Source organism: Rattus norvegicus, chromosome 4 (assembly GCF_021556685.1).
Source record: "Rattus norvegicus strain SHRSP/BbbUtx chromosome 4, alternate assembly SHRSP_T2T, whole genome shotgun sequence".
Classification (NCBI taxonomy): Eukaryota; Metazoa; Chordata; class Mammalia; order Rodentia; family Muridae; genus Rattus; species Rattus norvegicus.
The window spans coordinates 95,090,722-95,096,721 of NC_141537.1; the positions used below are offsets into that span (position 1 = coordinate 95,090,722).

At 41.7% G+C, this 6,000-nt stretch overlaps 1 pseudogene; it reads left to right on the forward strand.

The window, feature by feature from the left end:
* Nucleotides 1–2,959: 2,959 nt before the first annotated feature.
* Ptma-ps1 (prothymosin alpha, pseudogene 1) lies at nucleotides 2,960–3,358 on the forward strand (annotated as a pseudogene).
* The last annotated feature ends 2,642 nt before the right edge of the window (nucleotides 3,359–6,000 follow it).

Consider the following 6,000-nt stretch of genomic DNA (forward strand, 5'->3'; position numbering starts at 1 on the left):
GGCTACCACGGCAATGGACCTGTGTCCAGAGCAGGCCACTTTGGGAGAACCCCAATAGGGAGCAACAGGCATAAGAGCATGCGGGAAAGCCTTCTAGCTTGGTGTTTCACTCTTTGCTTTTTATCTTTCTGTAGCATTTGGGGATGGTCAGACCTCTGATGGGTCTATAAAGGCCTTGGGGTTCATTGTCAAACTGGAGCTCTAGGGAGTTTCAAAAGAACACAGAATCTAATGATAGGAAGGGAGAAACAAGAAATAGGAAAGTATTCTTCTCACTGTGTAGACCATCTCCAGCCTAATATAAAGGATGTTTGCATAGAGACATACTTATAGCTAGAATATAAATAGTCACTTGTTATCAACTATGTTGTAAATCATATTTTCCACATCAGTTCCTGGTGTGTAGCAAGTACCATAAAATAATTAACATCAAAACCTCAAATACCCAGATGTCACACTAAAACTACTAAGTCAGAAATTCTTGGATGAGGTCCTAGAGTCGGCCCTTTAGAGCAAGATCCTATAGTGACCCTCACACACCCAGTTTCCTCACAAATGGGCAAACATCTACTTAATAAATGAATCGTTAAGCTGAATGTGCAAGCTCATAAGTGAAATTCCAGTGCTGGGGAGAGAAAAGCAGGAGTTCAAAGTCATCCTTGACTGTGTAGCAAGTTTGAGGCTAGCCTCAGCTAGAAAAGGTTCAGCTCAACAATGGCAACAAAACATGTTATTTATGGAAATTCCTAACATTTTAAAGTCTGTCTTGTTTTATAAAGACAATCGGATTCTCAGGGCTGGCATTCTAGCTGACTGGATGAAAGGGTGAACTTAAGATTTAATGAGAGACATGCATGCAGTTACACATACACACACACACACACAACACATATATGTACATATACACACATACACATACATCTGCTTTCACACACACATGCACATATAAACATGTACACACAACCACTTTCACACATTTAAGCATGCACACATACCAACACATACATAGTAACACACATGCACAAACATACACATGCATGTATACACACATGTGCACATGTACACACAGAGAGACATGAACACACATGTACATGCATACACACATGCCTGCATGCACCCTCCCACACACGCATCCTCAAAGGCCATTTGGTGATTGAAGCAATACAAGGCTGTTTATAGGGACTGATCTATCTTTATTAACACAGTATCCTGGAGTCTGACAGGAGATGCGAAGCCCTGGCCAGACAATCAACATTTGGCTATGGAATCCTAACTCATTCACTCTACATGATTATTGGACATTTCAATATGCTGGCATTACTTAATGGTGAAAATTTGGGAAGGGAATTTGACTATAAATCCACTTCCAGGGGGTCCCTGTACCTCTGGTGTCCATGGATGTCTGTACTTACATGGACATACACAGGTGTTTACACACAGACACACGCAGACTAACACAACTGAAGATAATTCCTTAAAAGTGGACATGTCCTCTATACCAGATTGACTGCACATTGGAGACAACCAAGAATTACTTGAAAGCTAAATGCAACCTGGGTCAAGAGATTGATGCTGAAATGAGGGATTTGATGAAAAAACTAGAAAAGTTAAGAAAGACTTTTTATTTAATTAATAATATTAGACAGATACACTCTTTTAATCATCTTAACCAGTAAAGATCAAAGTTTCAAGAAAGTAAACAAAAATATTGTTATGTAGGATGCTGTAACATTTTTGTAATTAAAATTATTTCAATTTTTTTTTAAATCAACTCCCTTTCTCTGCTTTTTACTGTTGTCTCCTCAATTGGTCAGTTTTTATTACTATTTTTTGGACATTTTATGTATTTACATTTCAAATGTTATCCCCTTGCGCCCCTCTTGAGCACCCCCTCCCCCTGCTTCTATGAGGATGCTCCCATTCCCACCCACCTACTCCCACCTCAACACTGTGGCAATCCCCTACACTGGGGAAAAGAGCATTCACAGGACCAAGGGCCTCTCCTCCTATTGATGCCAGACAATGCCATCCTCTGATACACATGCGGCTGGAGCCAAGGGTCCCTCCATGTGTACTCATTGGTTGGCGGTGTAGTCCCTGGGAGCTCTGGGGGGATCTGGTTGGTTGCTATTGTTGTTCTTCCTATGAGGTTGCAAACCCCTTCAGCTCCTTCAGTTCTTTCTCTAAGTCCTCTATTGGGGTCCCCATGACAGTCCAATAGTTGGCTGCAAGCATCCTCATCTGTATCAGTAAGGCTCTGGCAGAACCTCTCAGAAAACATCTATATCAGGTTCCTGTCAGCAAGCAGTTCTTGGCATCAGCAATAGTGACCGGGTTTGATGGCTGCATATGGGATGGGTTTCCAGGTGGGGCAGTCTCTGGGTGACCTTTTCTTCAGTCCCTGGTCCACTTTTTGTCCCTGTATTCCCTCCCGTGAGTATTTTGTTCTTCCTTCCTTCCACATTTTGGTCTTCTTTCTTCTTGAGCTTCATATGGTCTGTGGATTGTATCTTGGGAATTCTGAGCTTTTGGGCTAATATCCACTTATCAGTAAGTATATACCATGTGTGTTCTTTTACGACTGTGTTTCCTCACTCAGTATGATATTTTCTAGTTCCATCTATTTGCCTAAGAATTTCATGTAGTCATTGTTTTTAACAGCTGAGTAGCACTCCATTGTGTAGATGTACCACTTTTCTGTGTCCATTCTTCTGTTGAAGGACATCTGCATTCTTTCCAACTTCTGGCTACTATAAATAAATTTCTTAAAATTTAAAAGCATGACTGACTGCTCCAAAAAGCCGTCTTTGCATTGTTCCTGGGTCGTGCTCCCTGTTCACTGTAGCCGTCTTTGCCGCCTACCACCTCCTGCAACATGGACTCCAGCAGCTTTCTCGCCAGAGTCCTCGAACTCGACTTGTTCCTTACTCTCAGCATCAGACTACGGGCGTGCCACACCATGTCGAAGAAGGCAGTGGACACCAGCCAAGATCACCACCAAGCATTTGAAGGAGAATAAGGAAGCTGTGGAGGAGAAAGAGAATGGAAGAAATGTGCCTGCCAATGGGAGCACTCAAAATGAGGAAAATGGGGAGCAGGAGGCTGACAATGAGGTAAATGAAGAAGAGGAAGAAGATGGGGAAGAAAAGGAGGAGGAGGAAGAAGGTGACAGTGAGGAAGAGGATGGAGATGAGATGGAGACGAAGATGAAGCTGAGGCTCCAACGGGCAAGCAGGTAGCTGAGAAGGAGGGTATTAACACCAAGAAGCGGAAGACTGATGAGGATGACTAGACAGCCAAAGGAAAAGCTAACCCTACGCACCGTGACCTATTCACCCTCCACTTCCGGTCTCAGAATTTAAACTTAGCCACCTTCTTGTAGAGAAGCAGGCCCCTCACGCCCACAGTGAGCAGTGCCACCCACAGATGACATGTACTCCCCACCACCCCACCAAAACCACAACATGGGAGGAGAAAAAAACAGAACTTCCCAGACCGTGTTCTTTTTTTCTTAAAAACATTTTAAAAGGAAAATGTGTTTGTATTTTTTATTTACATTTTATATTTTTGTACATATTGTTGGGGTTAGCCATTTTTAATAATAACAGGTGACCGACCCAGCATTCAGAGCATTTTCTGTCCTACTTCAGACTTTACTTGTAGTGTGACCATGTTCATTATAATCTCATGGGAGAAAAATGAAAACCTTTAAAAACAAACAAACAAAAAAAAACCAATCCTATTCCAAGCATTCCAGTAACGTTTTTGTGTATGTACCTAGCTGTACTATAAGTAGTTGGTTTCTATGAGATGGTTAAAAAGGCCAAAAATAAAAAGATTTTTTTTCCAAATTTTTTGTCTGTGAAGTTGCTGTTTATCTTTTTATTTTTTATTTTATTTTTATTTTTGGCTTGTTTGCTGTATATGTGAAACAATGTCCAACAATAAACTGGAATTTTATTTTGCTGACTTTTTCTAAAAAAATTTTTTAAACGTCATGTAGTTTTATTTTGATGTGTGTATTTTGTAAAGTACAATAAGGAAAAGAGTGCATATCAAATGCAAACTCTCCCCTTAGCACAAAGACCCGGGAAATGAGACATGTGGTTATGAAGGGCTTCTATTAAAGTCTATTGATTCCAGAAGAATCCATATACCTATATTGTTCCTAGGATTCTACATCCCAATCGTAGTTAAATCCTTTTCCTGTCAGCAAGATTTCCCTTTCATTTATTCAACATATACTTACTAAGCAAGTTCTTGATGTCATACACTAGTAATAGTGGCACAAACTTTGTGGGAGTAACGAACCATGACTCATTGGATTTAAGGCCCAGTCCATGGCAAAAACCCCAGAGATGGTATGTAGCCTCCTCTTTTCTTTCCCTCCATCTTTAATAAATTGGGTATTTCTTATTTACACTTCAATTCTTAGGTTTCCAGGCCAACAGCCGCCTACCCCTCCTCCTCCCCTTCTATATGGGTGTTCCCCTCCCCATCCTTACCACATTACTGCCCTCCCCGCAACAATCACGTTCACTGGGGGTTCACTCTTGGCAGGACCAAGGGCTTCCCCTTCCACTGGTGATCTTACTAGGATATTCATTGCTACCTATGAGGTTGGAGCCCAGGGTCAGTCCATGTATAGTCTTTGGGTAGTGGCTTAGTCCCTGGAAGCTCTGGTTGGTTGGCATTGTTGTTAATATGAGGTCTCAAGCCCCTTCAAGCTCTTCCAGTCCTTTCTCTGATTCCTTCAATGGGGGTCCCGTTCTCAGTTCAGTGGTTTGCTGCTGGCATTCGCCTCTGTATTTGCTGTATTCTGGCTGTGTCTATCAGGAGAGATCTACATCCGGCTCCTGTTGGCCTGCACTTCTTTGCTTCATCCATCTTATCTAATTGGGTGGCTGTATATGTATGGGCCACATGTGGGGCAGGCTCTGAATGGGTGTTCCTTCAGTCTCTGTTCTAAACTTTGCCTCCCTATTCCCTCGCAAGGGTATTCTTGTTCCCCTTTTAAAGAAGGAGTGAAGCATTCTCATTTTGCTCATCCTTCTTGAGTTTCATGTGTTCTCTGCATCTAGGGTAATTCGAGCATTTGAGCTAATAGCCACTTATCAATGAGTGCATACCATGTGTGTTTTTCTGTGATTGGGCTAGTACACTCAATATGATATTTTCCAGTTCCATCCATTTGCCTATGAATTTCATAAAGCCGTTGTTTTTGATAGCTGAGTAGTATACAATTGTGTAGATGTACCACATTTTCTGTATCCATTCCTCTGTTGAAGGGCATCTGGGTTCTTTCCAGCTTCTGGCTATTATAAATAAGGCTGCTATGAACTTAGCGGAGCATGTGTCTTTGTTATATGTTGGGGCATCTTTTTGGTATATACCCAAGAGAGGTATAGCTGGGCCCTCAGGTAGTTCAATGTCCAATTTTCTGAGGAACCTCCAGACTGATTTCCAGAATGGCTGTACCAGTCTGCAACCCCACCAACAATGGAGGAGTGTTCCTCTTTTTCCACATCCTCGCCAGAGGCCACTGTGACCTGAGTTTCTTGTCTTAGCCATTCTGAAAGGTATGAGGTGGAAACTCAGGGTTGTTTTGATTTGTATTTCCCTTATGACTAAAGATGTTGAACATTTCTTTAGGTGTTTCTCAGCCATTCGGCATTCCTCAGCTGTGAATTCTTTGTTTAGCTCCGAACCGCATTTATTAAAAGGGTTATTTGTTTCCCTGCAGTCTAACTTCGTGAGTTCTTTGTATATTTTGGATATAAGCCCTCTACCAGTTGTAGGATTGGTAAATATCTTTTCCCAATCTGTTGGTTGCCATTTTGTCCTAACAACAATGTCCTTTGCCTTACAGAAGCTTTGCAGTTTTATGAGATCCCATGTGTCAATTCTTGATCTTAGAGCATAAGCCATTGGTGTTTTGTTCAGAAAATTCTCTCCAGTGCCCATGTGTTCGAGATGTTTCCCACTTTTTCTTCTATTAGT